Raw genomic sequence first — 22,545 nt, 5'->3', positions numbered from 1 at the left:
AAATCTAGAAAAACAGATTTTGTATATCAAGAAAATAAATCTACAATTTTGCACCATATACATTGTTGATTTGAATATAATGACGATTTAACAGTACACATATTTGGAAGATAGACGCGAAGTTGTCACTTATCGTCCAGTGGCTAATATTTCATGAATGTTCAGGACTATAGGCAAAACGCAATTATACGCTAAAATATTCGTTCCATTGGTGCGTTGTATCATATATACACATTTAGGGGGGGGGGGGGTTGAATATTACCAGAGGAGAGGCGATGATTCAAAAGTTATTAATCGAGCACCAGCATATGGCAAAGTATGAAGATAATCTTTTTTATTCATTTTCATTTTATTATTTTGAGCGTTGAAAATTTTGGATCTTTTTAGTCTTTTAGGGACATTTTATTCGTCTGACTACTAGATGTATTTAGGATATTTTGTAGTGTTACCTATTCCGACCGACCTGGTGGTATCCTTTTTTAACCTATTGTACGTCCCGAAATTCTAAATATATCTCAAGAAAAGTCCAATTTGATAAGTGTCGTTGCATGTAGGATAATTGTCCGAAATTCCACGACTATTATCTAAATATGTCAAAATAAAGGATCCCTAAAACGAGTTTTACGTATGATTCGTCAAGCATACGTACCTTTCGTCCATTTGTAAGAAAGCTCTAGTGAAACCGTACATCTAGTATATGTAATGACTGTAAGGGTTACATGTCTTTTGTCTGGTTTCATTTGACTGTAATCTTTTATTCATGTTTAATAAGTCAATGTTAAGTTTTCACGGTTTTGTTTGTTTCTCAGATAATATCAGCAAAAGGTCAGCTATTATTGGTGCAAGGAATGATTGTGAGATAGCAAAGTACATCTAAATAAAAAAATAAAAGAATGTAGGGCCATTAGTATTAAATTCCATTGTTAGAAAATATCTTTCACACAAAACTAATTACCTCAATTGACCAAATTGCCACATTAAGAATCATCATCGAGCAAACCATTGAATGGCAGACAGCCCTATACTTAACATTTGAAGATTTCGAGAGGGCCTTTGATAGTATAGACCATCAAAAACATCCTTAGACATTATGGAATACCCGAAAAAATCATAACCGTCATCCAACAGCTCTATGACGGTTTTACATGTCAAGTGAGCCATGCAGAGACTCTGAAAGATCCATTTCCTGTATCAACGGGTGTCAGACAAGGATGTTTACTTTCCCCTCTCCTTTTTCTAATAGTGATAGATTGGGTGAGTCGGAAATCGTACAACACTCCTTTAGGTATTAAATGGACATTACAGTCATGCCTTGAAGACCTGGACTTTGCAGACGATATCTGCCAGCTTTCCCATCGCCATGAAGACTCACAAAAGCAATCAACCAACCTTGAAACAACAGCAAAACAAGTAGGACTATACATAAATGCAAAAAAGACAAAATCAATGAGGGTAAACACAAACCAACTTAACAAAACCAATGTGAGAGATGCTAAAGTTGAAGATGTCAATGAGTTTACATATCTTGGAAGTGTCATAAGTACATCAGGAGGGACAGATAAAGACACCAAAGCGCTCAGAACAAACACCAAAATCAGGATCTTCAATTCAAATGTAAAATCTATTCTTCTTTATGGGTCAGAAACTTGGAGACTGACAGCTGCATCTACAAAAACATTACAAGTTTTCATGAACAGATTGCCTAAGAAACATCATTGGAATCAAGTGGCCAAACACAATCAGCAACAAAGAGTTATGGAAAAGGACAAGGCAAGAGCCAATAGAAAGAACGATAACAACACGAAGATGGAAATGGATTGGACACACTCTTCGTAAAAGCAACACAAATGTAACAAGACAGGCACTAGATTGGAATCCTCAGGGCCATCGTAAAAGAGGGCGACCAAAATCCACCTGGCGCAGAGATTTAACATCTGATCTTCAGAAAATTGGGAAAACATGGGGTGAAGCAAAGAAACTAGCAAAGGACAGGAAAAGATGGAAAGCTACAGTGGTCGCCCTATGTCCCCCATGGGACGAAGTGGATTAAGTCAAGTAAGTAATTACCCCAAAAACAGATCCAGTTGGATTTTTTGGGTGCACATTTACCGTTCTACAGTAATGCTCCTTTACAAATGGGAAAATTGGAGAATTTTTCGTTTCTGCTTTTAACGTAAGTTTATCTCAAACAAATTGTATGAAACATAAACACAATGCCTATAACCACAAAAATCAGATCAAGTAAATTTGGATAGCGTAATTTTTCGCGTCTTGAGTTTAGTCATTTTATAACATTATTAGCAGGGGTATTATCTTTTTTCCATTGCTTTTTTTCCTTATCTTACAAGGTGAAAGTCGGCTTGGTCGAGAAGAAGAAAACAGATTTCAATGTCATTTGTTAGATCTATTTGCAGATCAAGCCTCCATTTTCCACTCTTCATACAACAAAAGAAATGTGTGACAAAATTTAAGTTTTGGTTAAACCTATAATTGGTGATGAGGAACATCGTAACCGATGGATTTCAAATGTGCTGACACATGACAACTCATCACTGTCAAGCTGCAGACCAAACAAAATGTAATTCAGTTGTTGCGGAGAAAAGGATGACAAACATATTTTCAGTTCATTCAATGTATTGAAAACTGTTAAGCTTCATAAAATATTAGGAAAGGATAGGGTACTAATTGTTTTTTTGTTGTTGTTTGTAACTTTAATTAAATTGAAGTGTGTTTTTTTTATAACAGCTGTTTTTCATCATGCCTTTCTTCTATATTAATAAACCCTTAAGCATTTATAAAAATAATTATGTAGTATATCATTTTTCCATTAACAGGAACAAACCCTCTTTAAGGTGTTTTTACCCGCATAGAGGAATATATTAGTTTAGACTGGATTTAAAGCAGAAACTTGCGAAATGACATTTTTGTAGTTATATTTGAATTTTGAAAATAGGCTGTAACCTTTAAAGTTACCTAAATTAGCACATAAAAGAAATCGTGGCGACATGGCCCAAACATTCCAGAAATTGAAAGAATTCAATAAACAATTCCTGGGGCCATTCCTGTTTTGACTTCCGTTACTCATGAACACAGTTTTCAACTTGTAATTCATCAAGTCGTTTTGAACATTTGTCCTAACGAATTATAAACGATTGGAACGGTTAATCTGAAAATGTCGTGTCTGATAACTTCAAACTAATATCCCTGAGTTCTAGTTCTCTTCCAATGAAGAGGTAAACATCTTCAACTGTGGATACTGTGATATGTCTATCACTACTCAGAATTATTTAGATAGGGCATCGTTTATCTAGTGTTCGGAATCTCCCTGCCGAAAAAAACCCCAGCATTATACTCTATCATCAAAACACAATATATACATAGATACAATTATCCCACTTAGTGTGATACATATCTATGAAGATTTTTTTTTTTAAAACAAAACAATTTTCATTTGTAAAGGTCCTTTATTAGAACAGTCATTTTTCAGATCTCCTGTTTGATTGTAAAATACTGTATGTTTTTGTGGCTGAATCTTTGTTCACATGTCTACTATTTTCAAGTCATTTTAACTTAATTTTTTATCCTGAATATGCATGCAACACCTGCCACTGCATATTAAACAGCTATCAATCAATCAAATGAAAAAGTAAATAAATACCCGTATAAAGGCATAGCCATGAATCCTAAATGTATAGTATTTGTTCATGCATCAAACTTTTATATGTTTGCATTACTTGCCAATGGATATTAAACCAATCACTCAATCTTTTGAACTGCTGCACCCATATTTTTGACATATTATGTCTGTTTGTTTTGTTCACGCATCGTTGTCAATATAATGGAATTTGATGCGATTGTCATATAAGTGAGAGGTCTAGCTAGTTATAAAAGCAGGTTCAATCCATTATTTTCTAAATAAGAAAATGTCTGTATTAAGTCAGGAATATGACAGTTGTTATCTTTCGTTTGATGTGTTAAAGCTGTTGATTTTGCCATTTGATTAGGGAATTTCCGTTTTGAGTTTTCCTCCGAGTTCAGTATTTTTGTGATTTTACTTTTTGAAAAAGTAAACACTAATATATGGGTTAAGCAATGAATCCTCAATAAATACCATTTGTTTATAAAACGTACCTCTTCAAAGGCTAATTTTGGATCATGTTCTGGTCCTAGGATATATAAGTTCTCTCTGTTTACAACACCATGTTTACAACACCAATCATCACTCTGACAAAAGCTATAAACGTTTGATCTGGTTCAAGCTCTGTGTTAGAACCAACTGGAAACCTAAAATAATATAAACGTTTTAACACATTTGTTTTGTCATTCTTTCTTTGTCCAAATAAAGACTATTAAAACCTGTTAAAAGATTCTGAAGCTGATGTATAATCCTGTCTGATTAAATTTTTTCTATTCATTAGAATGCAATTTCAAATTCCAGTCAAATTTGCATTAAAATGTCTTCTGAATGGGATGTTACAATAAATTATAGACGAGATTCATATAATTCCAACTGCTATTTTTACATAAAAATATTTTGATACAGTTGGAAGACTCATAGAAGCTACACGACACCAGAAAATTTAAATTCATGAAAATTTAAAGTGGTTTTTGAAGAATATTAATTTTCATGTATAACTGAGGAGATGGGGGAGATAATCCATTTTTTAAAATGACAGCAGATGACATTTTTTTTCGATACCTCTCATTTGAAGTATTGAATTATTAAATACCTCCATTTTCCATTCCCAAATCTTTGGAGGCTTCCTTTTCAGGTTGCAAATTACCAGTAGCCCTTTTCACAAAAAATCTTAGGTGTAACATTTATCTTAAAAAGTCTAAAACATTCCTTAACAATTCAACTACACATTTTTATCTTAAGATTAATTTTACACTTAAGATTTTTTTTGGTGAAAAGGGCATCAGTCCCTTGGGATGGACAGATTTTCCACCTTAATTAAGCAAATCTGAATTCCGAATAATATTCTATCAATAAAGGCATTAGTAGTTTACCGCTGTTCAGTAGTCATAAACCGATTTGACAGCTGGTCACAAACCAAAACTGAGGGACAAACATCAAATATAAGAGAAAAAATAAACAATCCCCCGCCACAATAAAAACCTAACCCACGGAACAGTAGAAACAATGTACTGCTACAAAAACAAACGCCATCATACATAGAAAAGGAATGTTTGATAACAACTGCCATAATTCTGACTTGGAACAGGACATTTTGATAAAAATTATAAGTTGAACCTGTTTTTATGGCTAGCCAAACCTCCGTCTAATACGGCAATGTCTAATAAGTCGCTAAAATGACAAATATTACTTGCCAGGAATACAGTCCAAATAAATGCAGGAACCTCAAGGCAGAGAAATACATAAATTATAATATAATAGTACATTTGAACGTGTAAATCTCGTTTTAACAACGAACACGTAAATTTCTGGCTTTGGGCCTGTTACGATTTATAAATTTTAATCCTATCCTGTATGAACTTAATCATTACATCTCCTTATTTATGGTTTATATACATACTGAAATGTTGTTTTAAGTATGGATAGTGAAATAAGGGGTTGTAATAGAGTTGATATACATGTAGTAGAATAAGAGAAATCGCTGAACATGAATTTGCCAGCTTTGCCCATTGGACAAACAATTTGTATGTATGTATTTTGACATATAAAACAAGTTTCAAGTTCCTTGTTTCATCATACAGGTTAATGATCGTTAATGACTTCCTCGAATTCATTGAAAGGTAGGTGTAATACTGAATTGATATCCTGAAATCTGAGTTTTCAGTTGGTTAATAATAATAACTTTAATTATATTACGTTTATCTAGAATCTAAAAGTTTAAAAACATTGATTGTTTTCTACTGCCAAATTTATAATATAATATTTTGTCATTTTAAGTTTTATAAACATTTCTAATTCTATTGCCCTTTTCTATCAATTTTCTTAATCTGTGCGTTTTACATTGTTTTGCATTTATAACCCTTTGTCCGTCAGTAAACGCAACAAATACTCTCCTATTGCAGTACCAATGTCTAGTTTTAGATCCATCATTGATACTTGCGTTAATGGTCAGAAGTAGTATACCTAAAACGACAAAGTTATTTTTCATTTGCCTATATAATAAAAACCGGTTTTTTTTCAAAAGTAAGATGATAAATATTTCGCGGTAGTGTCTTGCCATGGCTTTGTTTGGACTTGTTTGTTTGCTTTTTGGCCTTGATATTTGTCCCTAATATTTTATTAACTATGAATTTGCATGCAGATATCGCAGATCAAATTTATTCGTTCATAGTGTGTTTATTTACGTTTTTTGATTGAGTTAACAGTTATCAAAGGTACCAGGATTATAATTTAGTACGCCAGACGCGCGTTTCGTCTACATAAGACTCATCAGTGACGCTCAAATCAAAAATATTTATAAACCCAAACTAGTACAAAGTTGAAGAGCATTGAGGATCCAAAATTCCAAAAAGTTGTGCCAAATACGGCTAAGGTAATCTATGCCTGGGATAAGAAAATCCTAAGTTTTTCAAAAAGTTCAAAGGTTTTTATACAGGAAATTTATAAAAATGACCACATTATTGATATTCATGTCAACACCGAAGTGTTGACTACTGGGCTGGTGATACCCTCGGGGACGTAACGTCCACCAGCAGTGGCATCGACCCAGTTAAGCCTTCCAATTGATATTTGATCAGGTGTTTTTCTATGTTGTGATGTTATGCTATTGTTTCAGAAAAAGGATGAAGGTTTGGTACCATTAAAACGTTTAATCCCGCTGCAAATGTTTGCACTTATCCTAAGTCAGTAATCTGATGTACAGTAGTTTTTGTAATTTATACGTATTTTTCGTTTTTCGTTTTTTATATAGATTATACCGTTGGTTTTCCCGTTTGAATGGTTTTACACTTGTAATTTTGGGGCCCTTTATAGCTTGTGGTTCAGTGTGAGCCAAGGTTCCGTGTTGAAGGCCGTACATTGACCTATAATGGTTTACTTTTATAAATTGTAATTTGGATAGAGAGTTGTCTCATTGGCACTCACATCACATCTTCCTATATCTATATATTATGATCTTGAAACAACCCTCGACATCCATATATGTATTAAAAGTAAAATCACAAAAATACTGAGCTAGAGGAAAATCAATTCGGAAAGTCCATAATCACATGGCAAAAACAAATAACAAAACGCATCAAAAACGAATGGACAAGAACTGTCATATTCCTGACTTGGTACAGGCATTTTAAAATGTAGAAAATGGTGGATTAAACCTGGTTTTATAGCGCTAACCCTCTCACTTTGATGACAGTCTCATCAATTTCCGTTATATTTACATTGATGCGTTAACTAAACAGACACAATAAATAAAATAGTCAGAATATGAGTACATTAGTCATCATCGTATTTTAAAAGGCACAATTCAACAATACACAAAAACATCTATCTACAAACACATTCATTGATTTGTGTGTCTGACGTCAGAAAATTTTATACGTCACAAAGATTTGTCGTTCAATGTGCATACAAACAATTTTAAAATTTACCTAGGCAATGTTAGCATACAGGGTTAAAAAATCAAAAGTATGTAAGAATAAATTTCAGAAATAGACCGAGATTTAAACTAGTCCAAAGTTATATATAGAATTGATAAGAATTGTCCTTGTTAAGCAAATAACACGTCAACTAACAATATACAATTACTAACTTTTGATGAGGTTGATACAATGATTTATCAACCCTAGAGATATGATATTCACATAGGCCAACGGCCGAAAGTGAATGTTATATTATATGACTTTTTATCCTTCTATAATTTTCTAGTATTTGCTTAATTGACTGTAAAAACTGCTCCCTGTTTTTATACTATATCTGTTATGTGCTTTTGCAGTTTCTAATTTTCATAAGTCGATAAAGATTACAAAACCATATGCACCAAAAACAAGAAGGAGAGAAAAATTCAGCGAAAACAAGACTACGTGCTACGTGTTCTAAAGAGAGGACGCGTTTTACTAGTTGTTTTTTAATTTTTCTATTTTTTTCTTTAGTGGAATACCTTTGTTCACGTAGTTTCCCATGATGCCAATTTGTCAAGATCTTTCTGTAATGTAGATGCATCAGAATGTTATTGTATTGCCAAATAAATTGTGTCGTCATCTAAAATTAATGCAATAAAGATGTTTTTTGACAGAAATCGAGAATGTTCAATTTATGTTTGGAATCCACTGTTACAAACCCTCATTCAAACCAATACAAAATTACAGCTATAATTTCGGATATTGCAAGTCACAGACTTTTCAAGCCAGTCCGCATTGGCAAAGATGAAAAAGAGAAAAGATCTTTCCTTAATCTTTCCTTTGCCAACAAAAGTATCGATGGCGTCAACTTAGGCAATGTCCTTCATCATAAATTAGTTCAATCGAAAATACCTCCTTATTTCAAAAACCAGTCTGTTCCAATCATTTCTTATACCTATACCAAACCTATTGCAACTAAAATTTTCAATTACAAACACGTTTTGCAGGATCTCGATATTGACGACTTCAAGTCTAAACCTCCTGATTGCACTTGTGCCTTTCCCAATTCACATATAATCCTGCTGGCCACGTTATTATCGGTGACCTCAACATTGTTAATAACACTTCTCTACGAAATGTGTTATCGAAAGGTCCGAAATATCGTGAGCTTAAATCCATCAATTGGAAATACAACTTTAAAATTTTGATGGACTCAGTTGAGGATTATGCCAGGCAATGGGCTAAGCGCGAGAAGGAAGACGTAGACACTCTTTCCGAATGGATTAAGGCAGTGAGGTCGTTGATACAAATCAGAATTAAGAAACTGAATGGGTCTATCAATGCCCATGCTACGTCAATCTTTAAAGACCTAAATGTTGCAAAGCACCTATCCTACCTCCATGACAAATATGTTGTTGTTCCCGCAGATAAAGCCCCAAACAACATCGTTTTTGTGTGTAAAATTCATTGCATTAACTGCTTGATAAACGAATTAGGTATTTACAATTCACTTGGAAACTCAACATATACCCTCACGACACTTACCAAAGAGGAAATCCTGGATAATCATAGGTCTGTTCTGTGTTCCTTTGGAATTTCAACCAAAGATGAAGAACTGGATCTGCCATCACTATATTGGATACCTAAACTACATAAGTGTCCTTACAAATAACGGTATATTGCTGGGTCTTCCAAGTGCTCCACGAAACCTCTTTCGAAATTATTAACATCTATTTTATCAGCAATCAAAGACGGGCTTCAAAGTTATTGTGAAACTGCCTATTCTAGAGGGGGCGTGAATCAGATGTGGATACTTGAAAATTCCAAAGATCTTTTACAGTACATACAATCTAACTCTCTTTCATCGTGTAACAGTATTAAAACATTTGACTTTTCTACTCTTTACACTAGTATTCCACATTCCAAACTAAAAGACAAATTGAAAGAGTTGGTATTGCTTTGCTTCGTAAAAAAGAATGGCCAACGTAGATACAAGTATCTTGTCTTAGGGAGGGATAAATCCTACTTTGTAAAGGATCAATCTGATTCGAACAAAAAATTCTCTGAAACTGAAATTATCAAGATGCTTGATTTCTTGATTGACAACATATTTGTTACGTTCAGAGGACGTGTTTTTCAACAGACTGTCGGCATTCCAATGGGAACAAACTGTGCCCCTCTACTTGCCGACTTGTTTCTTTATTATTATGAGGCTGACTTCTTGCAGGAACTTCTTAGGAAGAAAGATAAGAAGTTAGCAATATCCTTTAACTCTACTTTTCGCTACATAGATGATGTTCTTTCACTAAATAATTAAAAATTTGGTGACTATGTGGAACGCATCTATCCAATCGAGCTAGAGATAAAGGATACTACAGATACAGTTAAGTCGGCCTTATATCTTGACTTACATCTAGAAATTGACAATGAGGGTCGGTTGAAAACAAAACTTTACGACAAAAGAGATGATTTCAGCTTTCCAATTGTGAACTTTCCATTTCTAAGTAGCAACATTCCAGCAGCACCTGCATACGGGGTATATATCTCCCAACTGATACGGTATTCCCGTGCTTGCATTTCCTATCATGATTTTCTTAATAGAGGGTTGCTGCTCACAAGGAAGCTATTAACCAAGAGTTTCAAATGGTGAAGTTGAAATCATCCCTTCGTAAATTTTACGGACGCCATCACGAGTTGGTTGACCGTTATGGAATAACCGTTTCACAAATGATATCGGATATGTTCCTTACGTCGTAACTACAATCCCCTTCCCTTTCATGAATGTGACCTACCGAATTAGACTATTTACCGGATTTGATATCACATAATCAACACGACGGGTGCCACATTTGGAGCAGGATCTGCTTACCCTTCCAGAGCACCTGCGATCACCCTTAGTTTTTTGGTGGGGTTCGTGTTGTTTATTCTTTAGTTTTCTATGTTGTGTCGTGTGTGCTCTTGTTTATTTGTCCTTTTCATTTTTAGCATGGCGTTGTCAGTTTGTTTTACATTTATGAGTTTGACTGTCCCTTTGGTATCTTTCGTCCCTCTTTAAAAGAACAGCACGCTGAGTTGAAGCATAAAGTTTTATCTTCTACATAGTTATCCTGGCTACCAGCTACTCATGTATGTATTTAATTCCATTCATAAGTTCAGTGTATATAGCGGATACCATGGTACCAATAGGCGTATTCAAGATTTGCTTTAACCACGGGTAATAATTATACCTGAACTTCGACATTGAACCTTATAATCAGTTTGACTTTACCAAATGACAATACGACTTCTCAAAGTCCTGGCTAAGAGCAAGGCGTGTATTCTTTAATTCATGTACAGAACTACAAATTGGCGGATATGGTCTAGTCTCGATGACGACCTCCATAACCTATCAATATTTTTAGCTTATTTTGATTACTTTCCTATGCTCTTTCGACTTAAAGTATCAGTTTGAATGGTAGATTTTTTTTAAAATTCCACCTAGAAGCTGCATAATAGTTTTTAAAAGGTTTATATTTTTTTATAGATGCAAAATCTTAAGAAAATAATAAGGATACTGTTATTTTATGTGATGTCCAATTTGTTAAACATACCTTTTCTTAAAATCATTTATTTTGTAATTAAAAATTATTTGATACATTTCGTGTTTTTTTTTATTCGTAACTAAGAATGATTATAACCAGAGCTGTTTTTCTTGTTTTAAAATGATTTCTCCACTTTTGAGAAATGTATATTGTTATTGAATTTAACCGCTTGCAACTGTTTGCCTCTTATTTTTAGTAACCTGACTGTTCATTTCATTTTGTATTGGGTGTTTTTTTCCCGATTCGTTCCAATTTTTCCGTTTCGCACTTTACAGGTACCCCTCTCTTCATTCCTTCTAGTTTTTATCATTTGGTAAAATCAACTTCACAAATATTTCATATTATATAATATATTTTTTATAATAAAAGACACGTTAAAAACTCTTGATTTGCCTTCTTCGGTCTTATCTATAATACTAAAATAACGCGGTCCAATTTGTCAGCCGTCATGGGGTAAAAACGACAAATCAAAGAATTCAACTATATATATTGCTAATATAGGACAATGATGTTGATTAAAAAGTACATTTCCAGACCCTTTTGTTTTCCCAATAATTAATATTGCCAATAATTAACAAGTTCCGGGTCGAATCCGATACCGATACCAAAAGTATATTCACATGTTACCTATACCTTATCTGGACGTTCCGCATCTGACAGGCGCACCACCAAATGGTGTATTTAGGATTTGCTATATACACTGGTTATAATCACAGGGATGAAATAACTAACATCTATCATCGCCACATTGTTTCCTATTGTAGCATTTGAATCAGTATGAATTTAAAAGATGACAATACGAATACTAAAAATCTAGACTTAAAATAAGGCGTATAGGTACAGTTTCCAATTTGTTAGCCGGCATGACACAAAACAGAGAAACAAAGAAATTCAATTCAACTAATATTGGACAATGCTTTTGATAAAAAATTGCTCCATTCCAGGCCCTATTGTTTTTCAAATAATTAAGATTACCAATAATTGATAAGTTCCAGGTCGACGGTTTCAGACAGAAAGATTTTGGAAGTAGAGAAAACTGTGCATCTTATAATCAGCATGACTGTATCAGATGACAATATCAATACTAAATATCCAGGCTGAAATAAGGCTCACACATAGTTATATACTTTAATTTAGTGACGGACCAGCGATTTCACGGGTGTGTTCTAGTGTCTGTTAACTTTTAAAGCGAGAAGAAAATCAGGAGAGATAGAAATTTTCGAAATGTCAAGGTCTCTCTGCTTTCTATTTTGACATTATTATAGTTTATTTATGTAGCCGTTGCCCTTAAACGATTATTTTTACCATGTTTTCGACTTAATATTTACCTTTGCACATTTTAAGATTTTTTATACCAGATTACACGTTTGATCTGTTTTCTATTCCCTAATTTGACTGACTTCTGATTCGCCTAGCAGGTCATGCATGAATAGCAGGATATGATTACCATCGATCCATCTCTAGTATATGCGATACACTCAGATTTAATCTAAATTGCTTTGAATATTAAAAAATAGAACTAACAGCTGTGAACATTAGTAAACAACTGCATGTTTCCTCTTCCTAAGAAACCATTTTAATCAACAAATACATGTAAAATATATTTCAGGATTTACGTTTTCTTTGTTAATTTGTTTAAAAACAAAGAATTGACAATGCCCTTTGAAATCGCCGTATCATCATAATATATGAATTTTGCACCGAACTGTTGTTATTCCATGACGAATGGTAAGTAAGATTGGGAGATTTTTCCTTTTCGTTGACCTCCATACATTGCTATTAAACAGTGTCCATAATGCATCTAAGACGTGATATCAATATTGAAAACCTCTAGAGAGAAACCCAAGCCAAGGATTTAGAAGACGCACGAAACGTAAAAGCAATATTGATAGTATAAAAACATGTACGACGTACAAATGTAATGCCATTAACGGACCTGATGCATTTTTAATACCCATTCTTTTACAAATGAAGATATTCAACGTTTTGTATTTGTACAAGCTTATATATGCCGTCATTGGCTTTTATGTTTTGAAAGGGATTTCGACCAGTAATGTACAAAAGAAGGAAAAAGAACTGGTAAAAAAGGATACGTGAGAATGGAAGTAACTATAGGTCATCGTTAATACGGATAAACGATAGCAGTCCTCTCATAACACAAAACAAAGCAAAACAAACACAAAATTTTTGAAAATAATTTATTAATATACAATATAATGTTTGTCAATGCATGACAGATAGTCGATCGATTCGCTCTCACCCCATCTGAGATTTACTGACCCCACATATACCGTATTAGGTCACTAGCACACTATGTAACTAATAGCATTTTCTAACCATGTAGGTTTTAGTTCTAATTCAAACTGTGTAAAAGCAAATAAATCCTGTGCATTTAGTTATTTATTCTAAAAATCATATAACTGAACTAACTGATTAATTATCTTTACTTTTACATACATATAGAAAAAGAAAACAAAATAGAAAAGTAGAATTAAAACCATAAACGATAAGACAAAAAAATTTATCCAACCATGTTTAGTAAATTTTTTGTTATAAATTTATTTAATTATTTTTCTACGTTGAATGTAAAAAATCAAATATGAGAATTTGATTCAAATAGTTGAACATGAATTTGACAGTTTTGCCCATTGGACAAACACTTTGTTTGTAAGTATTTTGACATCTTAACCATAAATTTCAAGTTCCTAGTTTCATTCTACTAGTTAACGATCGTTAATGACTTCCTCGAAAGGTAAGTGTAATACTGAAGAGATATTCCGAAATCTAAGTTTTCAGTTGGTAAATTATAATAATTCAATTTATATTACGTTTATCTAAAATCTAAAAATTTAAATACATGATTGTTTTTCTACTGCCAAATTTATAATATAATATTTTGTAATTTTGAGTTTTGTAAACATTTCTAATTCTATGGCTCTTTTCTATCAATTTTTCTAAATTTTGGTGTTTTACATTGTTTTGCATTTTATAACCCTTTGTCCGCCAATGAACTCCTCTTCGAAATAAGTCCTTATTGTTTTATATTGTGCTCTATATGCGATTGACAATCAGGAACCCTAGTATAACACCACCACCTGAAATGGCACCCGTTAGGGTAAAGGGTGAAATTTTTGATTACGAAGAGAATGTAAAACTTGACCAAATGATTTTAAGATATCAATGACAAAAACAATATCCAATACGGAATTACGAATAAACATCATAACTTAATACACGAATTTTTATTGAATAAATACCGACATACGTCTAATAGCAATGCGAATTCACGCTCAACAATACAGTCATATTCGGAAGAACACAATCTAAGACGTGGTGAAAATGTCGTAAGTTAGTTTAGACAGAAACACATCGTATAGATCAACCAATCCATGATGGTGTCCATAAACAGTACAGAGTTTCATCTCTAAAATTTCCTTCTCATAAATTATATAATTTGCTTTATGCTATTGTGTGAAAAAAAAAATGGTATTTGATATACTCAGATTCAGTCCATCTAATCCCCTTGGAAATTCCTTGCTATGGGCCTGTTAGGACATATTACAATCCTATCCTGTCTCATTACATTTCCTAATTAGGTCAATGTGCTTGTTTTCTAGATATCAGCCATTGAAATTTTTACTGGAAAGTGTTCTATATTGATCTAGCTTTATCACTAAAAAAATGTTCTCAAAAACCATTAAAAAATAACAAAGATTTTATAAATCTTTACAGATGGCTTATAATTATACATGTAAAAGATTTATTAAAAGAAAAATGGGGGGGGGGGGACAATGGGCAAAAGTTTTTAAGGCATTCAAATGGATAAAACCAGAAAATTCTGAATATCGGTCAAAATATCCAAAACATGACAAACGAACATCCTTAAGTATGGATAGTGGAATAAGGGGTTATAATAGAGTTGGTAAATTCACTCGAAACTACGTGAAACATACGCAGTAGTGCTTGTTAAGTGTTATGAGCAGTGACAATTTAATATTTAAAGCAAAAGATAATTGATAAAAATCGATAAAAACAAAACCGAAAGTTCAACGTCATTGCATCCAAATACATTAAAAAAAATAATATGATTGAAAAGCTTTTTTAACTTACAACTACCGCTCCTATTACGTACGTTCGTCGATAATGTTCTTTTTTTTAATATTTGTTACGAATTTATTTAATTATTTGTGTACGTTTATGAATGTCAGAAATCAAATATGAGAATTAGAGTCAAATCGTTGAACATGACTATGACAGATTATGCCCATTGGACGAACAACTTGTATGTATGAAATTTGACATGTTCCTAGTTTTATCATATAGGTTAACGATCGATAATAACTTTTTCTTCAATTCTTTTGATGTGTAGGTGTGATACTGAAGAGATATTTCTTTATCCGAGTATTTAGTACGTAAATTATAATGTTTCTATTTACTAGTATATTACGTTCATCTTAATTCTAAAAAAATAAAATTGTATGGCATCTGTCATCGGCAATTGATGGTATTCTTCTGCAAAACATTTTTATTTTTATAAACGTTCTTAATCCTATGCACCTCTTTTATCAATTTTCTTCAAAATTTTAACGTTCTATCCGTCAGTAAACGCCATAAAAGATGGAGAAAACTACAAGAGGGACATTCAAACTCATCATGATAACAACAACAGAAACATTAATTATTAGTTTTCTATTTTTATCTAATGATTCATTTTATATGTTGTTGATTGAGTGATAAAAAGGATAAATAATAAAATAAAAAGATGATTAAAAAATGAGTTTAAAATTTTATTTTCTGATATTATTATATGATATAGGCCTATAGGGAATGGTTTTTGTTCACAGAGTTGGTTTCGGAGAAAGAGGACCATGGTTAGTAAGATAATAATAAAAAGAAAAACATTTGCTGAAATTGTGTTAGGATTATGCATTGGAATAATTTTATTATATTTATATAGACATCAGATACTACTTTGTGCGCCATTGGCAGGTACATGTTGCCATACAATCCACGTAAACTATCATGTCAATATTAGCGTTGATCATCTCAATTAAACAATAACCATGATGTACCAAAAGTTCAAGTTAAGAAATCAAATGGAGTATTAAATTTAAACAGTTACATAAACAAAAATGACAAAAAAATCCTTCTTGCTGGTGTGATGACAACAAAGAAATATCTTGATACCCGGTCTGTTGCTGCTTTTAATACTTGGACCAATTCTTGCAGTGGAACCTGCAAAGTAATCTTTTTCTCCAGTGGAGGATCAACAACTGAAAAACAAATTCCCCTAGTTAGTTTAGACAGATGATTCTTATCCACCCCAGAGAAAGTCTCTTTTGATGTTGAAATACATGCATGATAACTATATCAACAACTTTGTGTTTAATGCGTGCTGATGACGATATTTTTGTAATAGGAAACAAAATTGAAAAGTTTCTACGCTCTGTAAACAGTTCTGTTCCCCATTTCATTGGTCAAGCTGGTCTCGGAAAAAAAGAAGAAAAAGGGAAACTGAACAGACATGAAATCTATTGCATGGGAGGGCCTGGAATTCTATTCAGCCACACTACCTTGAGGCATGTTGGTCCACATATAAGCATTTGTATTGACAACATGCTGACAACTCATGAAGATGTTGAAGTTGGAAGATGTGTACGCAGATATACTGGTTTATCATGCACCTAGGCATTCGAGGTTGGTATATGGATTGTTAGCAAAGCCTATGATATCATTTGACCTGGTGTTATGTATTCATTACATTAATATCAATCACTCACGTCTCTATTTAGAATATTTAAGAGAAACTGCATTCTCAAGAGAGTTAATGTTTTTTTTTTTAAATATGTTTACAATAATTGCGCTTCGTGTCAGTTGTATACTCTAAAAGAGGGACGAAAGATACCAAAGGGACAGTCAAAGATATTGAAGTACTATACAAATTTAGCTATCTATTAGTTTATATTAAGACTGAAAATTACACCCAACAGTGTGGAAATTAAAATAATTTGCTGACAAATTTTTGTCCGTCCCTCAGCAGGATTCGAACTCACACCTTTGATGCACTACAGCACCAATCACTCACTATAGACTCTTGTGCACCGCTCTAAATCACTCGACCATAACGCTATATAAAAATATAACTTCAATAATCGTAGTGTTACCTTGTCACGGGAGGTGAATCTAGAGATAGACAAAAGATATAAGTCAATGCTCTTTTTTACGAGAGAACTGGATCGTAACGATTAACGATACATATTCACAATAAATATCATATAAACGCATTAAAAACGTACAAAGCAACACCAATATTAACAAAAGAAAACATTAAATGTAATAATGCATAAATATGTCGGATAATAGATATCCTTCATCAGTATGATTATGATGAAAAATGGATCATATCAATCTATTCTGAATCTACTATAACAGTCTTGAAATTTATACAATTAAACCAATAAAAACAAAACTCAAAATCGCCTAAACAGTTCTCAAATTAAAACAAATTTCGTAGATTATATAACTATTTTCCACAGAAACTGCATATTTATGTTCAAATAAAATAAGTTTTGTGTGATATAAACTGGTACACTTTCAAATTTGTTTGCAAAGTCAGACATCGTTTTTTTCCACATCCCTCGCAAGAATCCACTGACAAAGACCTGTGTTAAAGGCTAAATCAGCTCTCGCCAGCATGTTTTTATTGCTTTGCATCACTGTGCGGAGCTTTTAGTGACAATTGACATACACCCCATATTGAAATAATTACTTACGGTTAAGTAACCGTTTCACAGATGAATCCCCTTCCCAATTCACGAATGTGACCTACCGAATTATATTATTTACCAGATTTGTAATGACATGAGCAACAAGACTGGTGCCACATGTGTAGTTACCAAGTTTGTCTTCATCTCATGGTTTTCCTTCTCGACTGGATGTTGGGTTCCATTTTTGTTGGCTTTTATCTCTTATGAAAAATGAATTGGATGATCAAAATAAAAAAGATATAAAATTCATATTGTAGAAACTTTGAAGTCTAAGCATTGAACAAATATTTATATTGTAATGAAATTTTTGAAATTATGTTTCCTTTTTATGAATACATACTGAATTATAGTATTTATGTTAACTTCCATTCATGTCTATTCTATTAAATTGTCATAACTTTACAGTTACGCATTTTGTTTTATTACTACCAAATCATAGAATGTAACATCCGCTAGCATGCGAAATAGGGAATATTGATTTGACTTTGAAAAATGTAGAAATTAATCCTACATTTCATTACAGTAAAACATTTCTGAGTTATATGAAATTATCTTGTGGGTTTTAAAGTTCAATTCTTTTTTATTTAGTGTTTCTATAACATATTTTGTAAAATTGAGCTAACATAGTTTTCAAAGCTTGTTAACAGGAATGAAAGGGATGAAAATTGGTTAACTTCCAGCATTAATTGTTATTAAATATGCAAAGACATGCATGTGAACTTTGTCTGTAGTGCTGGACAGGATACACATTTAAAGACTAATAAGGGAAAATAATTGTGTTTTTACATGTAATCGATGATTATTAATGACATCAACTTAAAAAATCTGTTTAATTCCATTTGATTAGAGCTCATTTCAAGAATTTACTTTAAATTGACTTGTTATAATATAATGTCATCAATTTACACTAATTTCTATTGTATGGATATTTATATACGTTATTCATTAATTACTGTTTCATAAATGTCTACTACTCATATCTGATGTAATAAAAAAATAGCTTTTTTTTTTAGTAAAACAAAGATTTAATGCCATTTGTTATTCTGTATTTAATATGTGCCCTTTTTATGAATTATCAATTTACACTTGATGAACTTGTACTTTTTATTACAAATTAAACAACTGAAATCAAGAGAACCAAAAATGTCAGATTAATCCTCCTCTGCATGATGAACAGCAACAGACACCATCTGGCAAACTGAAAGGTACATTCAACATAAACGAGTAAATAAACAATGTCATTTATTATAAATTGAATATTAATATGAAACGAAAATATAGATTCCATACCTATAATTTATCTGTATATAGGATGAGGAACGATGATTAGCCAAAATGTCGACTTGAAATTGAAAATGTTACACAAATTAGTCCAAAGTTGTGTTTCCAAACCAATTTTAGTATAGTTAGTAATGTTCATCTTCTTAATTTTATAAACATATTACATTGATACTATTTTGTTGTTCTATTATGTTGTTTTATTTTAGATGCAGAGTTTGTTTTATAAAGAAGAGAACGGATCATTTGAAACAACACTTAAGGACAAATCATTAGATATACACCCCGTAAAGGATCCACAACATCAGTACAGAATTCAGACTTATCTTCATTCCTCTCATATACAAAGTCTACACCAGAAAGAGATACACTTACAAAGACAGATAATTTAAATGGAACAGAATTTGGGTATTTTGAAACCTGCAGATAGCATCACAAGACAAGTGATGTTACCTTCATTGAATAAATATAAACCAAAAGTAAGAGATGAGGTGTTGACATGGGACTTTTTGTCTAAATCTATCATTTCTAATCATAACTTAAATCCAAAACGTGATATAAATACACCATTAAATCATGCTTTAGAAGACAATATCAATCAAGTATTACAACTAATGAACAAAGATGCGCATCAGAAAGGGAAAATAATAGATTTTAAAGATTTGTGGTATGGATATCGTAGAGTTAGTCCTCTTCATGGTGCTGATTATAAATTAGATCTGTTAATTACGTACTGCAAGTATAACAGGGATAAAATGACAGCCCCTGTAAGAAGACAAGTATATCTTCATCAGACATTTAGGGAAGTAGAATTTATTGAAGATCCTTCGACAGCTTCCTCAAACATTGAGTACAAAGCATCAGATTCTCCGTTTACATTTATCAGTTTAGGTAAAGGTGGACAATCATTGGAAATCATTCATTTTATTGTTCCACTGGCTGGCAAAATTTCCGTATTTAAAAGATTTATGCAAAACTATGAGGAAGTATGTCTTACAAACAAGGAAATGACACAGCTTCACATTGCTGTGTTCAATAGTGAGTCGGATTCATCTTCAATTAAATCACTAATGAATATTGTTGGTCAGTACCAAAAAATGTACGGTGGTGCCGACATTGAAGTCATTTATGCAGATGGTACATTTAACAGGGCAAAGACATTGGATATTGGAATGTCCCGGTTGAGTGAGGATTCTCTACTTTTCTTTATAGATGTAGACATCTTATTTGATAAATTTGCGTTGTTTAGAATACGTTATAATACAATCAAAAATATACAAGTGTATTATCCTATATTCTTTAGTCAGTATAACCCATTATTAGTTTGTACCATTTCTGACTCATGTGAGATTAATTGGACCAATTTCACATCTGATCATGGATATTGGAGGAATACCAGTACTGGTATGGTAAGTACCTACAAACGAGATCTTAAATCTGTTGGTGGGTTAAACACTTCTTTCAAGGGATGGGGGAAAGAAGACGGTGCTCTCTATAACAAGTTTGTTGAAAGTAATTTAACAATATGTCGTAGCATAGATCCCGGGATGGTCCATGTTTTCCATCAAGTCATCTGTGATACTAGTCTGAAGAAAGACCAGTATAATATGTGTAAAGGAACAGAAAAAAATACATTTGGATCGCAACGGCAGATTTCTAATATTGTATTCAGTATACCGGATATTTCAAACAAGAATGATAAGGAGATAATGTTACATCAGTTTATTAGATATTTATTTTCTAAGACATAGATCATGCAAGCTATAGATTTGTTTAAACTTTTTACTTAACCTTTATTTGTGAAAATGTGGTGATGCATGCAGGCTGATTTTAAATTTTTTTAGATTTAGTCAAATGATTATGATTTTGTACACAACTATCCAGTCTTATCAGTATTATTTCAATCAAAATGTGAATGAAATGTCTGAAGTCATTGGTTGATATTTTATAACATAGCCGAATTTTCTAAGTGTTGAGGATATAATTAATATGCACAAAGCTGCCAATCATTTTAGTGTATTTATTTAATTGTTGAAGTATTTTATAGTTAGTGCATAAAAGAATACGAGTGAGGATTTCAAATTTACAGTTTACGACTTCTGGGGAGAATTATTTATGACTCAGTAAATTGTAGGCAAATACTTTGGATTTTTTATTTTTTTGTGGATTCCAATCTTCCTTGATTAAAGAGTTATGCCCCAAAAGCAGTTCGATTTTCTTGATTTTAATGATGTACAAGCTAAAATACTATATCTACCACTTTCTGATGATGGAGTTTATGGACAAGGTTTGGAAAACAAATTATGAAAAGTAAAGAGCAAATTGGAATAATTGGTTGATGTGTTACTCTGATTTCACAAAGGCAATAAAAGAAAGACAATGACTGTGATGATAGTTGTTCTAAAAAAATCAAAGATTGCATGTAACTCTGCTAATAGTTCAATAAGTATAAGAAACCGTATTTGATACTGATAAGTCTTTTAAGACAGGTGTCTTTGACAATAAAGGAAAAAAAGACAAATATGCCAATACATCAAACAGTAGTACAGGTTCTTTGGGGTTCTTATAGTATCCCAAATAAACAGTTCAACCGACTCAGAGATACAAGAAATTCTATTTCCAAGTCAAGACAAGATACCAGTTGGGGGTCGTCTCAATTTTTTTTTAGTTGCAATAAAATAAATAAACGGTCAATGGTTTTTGTTTGCAATATATAAGGGTTACAAATTTGATTTCATAAAAGCACTAATTTAGAGGGGGTATAAAACAAACAATATTATCTAAAATAAATTAGAAAGTTTATCGGATATCTTAAACAAAACATTCTAAAGTGAATGCACTGAGCAACGTGAGGAATATAGTAGAAAAAAACCAAGAAGATTGGGGAATAACGCTCCACATAAGAAAAGCGTATATACATGTCGACGTTTCTAAGTCATTTCCAGCATCAAAGATTTAACCTTCATAATCAAGCATTTGAACTCAAAGCTCTGTGTTTCAGTCCATATCTGCCCTAAGAGTCTTTACAAAAATAGTGTCTTGGTTGAACCCTACATGAGAATGAAAAATTTAAGATTAATAGTAAATCTAGACGATTGGTTCATAATAAAACAACAAAAGAACAGCTATGTTTAGATCGAGCAGAATGTCTTAATCTCTTTTTTATCACTAGGGTTTATAGTTAACAAAATAACTGGAACTAGTTCTGCATAAGGAATGATTAAAGAACGGTTTTTAACCTGGAACAGGATAGATATTCCTAACAAAGGAACGAATACATAATTTTAATCTAGCCATTCAAACTATAGTGAAAGAAACTCAAGCGACATCGTTAAATTTTCTTCATTTTCTGACTATAATGAACAAATGCCAAATGTTCATTTGTA

At 32.4% G+C, this 22,545-nt stretch overlaps 1 pseudogene; it reads left to right on the top strand.

Moving 5' to 3' along the window:
• Positions 1 to 1,998: 1,998 nt before the first annotated feature.
• LOC139518664 (chondroitin sulfate synthase 1-like) lies at positions 1,999 to 20,910 on the top strand (annotated as a pseudogene).
• The last annotated feature ends 1,635 nt before the right edge of the window (positions 20,911 to 22,545 follow it).

Source organism: Mytilus edulis, chromosome 4 (assembly GCF_963676685.1).
Source record: "Mytilus edulis chromosome 4, xbMytEdul2.2, whole genome shotgun sequence".
Lineage (NCBI taxonomy): Eukaryota > Metazoa > Mollusca > Bivalvia > Mytilida > Mytilidae > Mytilus > Mytilus edulis.
This window is presented reverse-complemented; position numbering and strand designations above follow the sequence as displayed.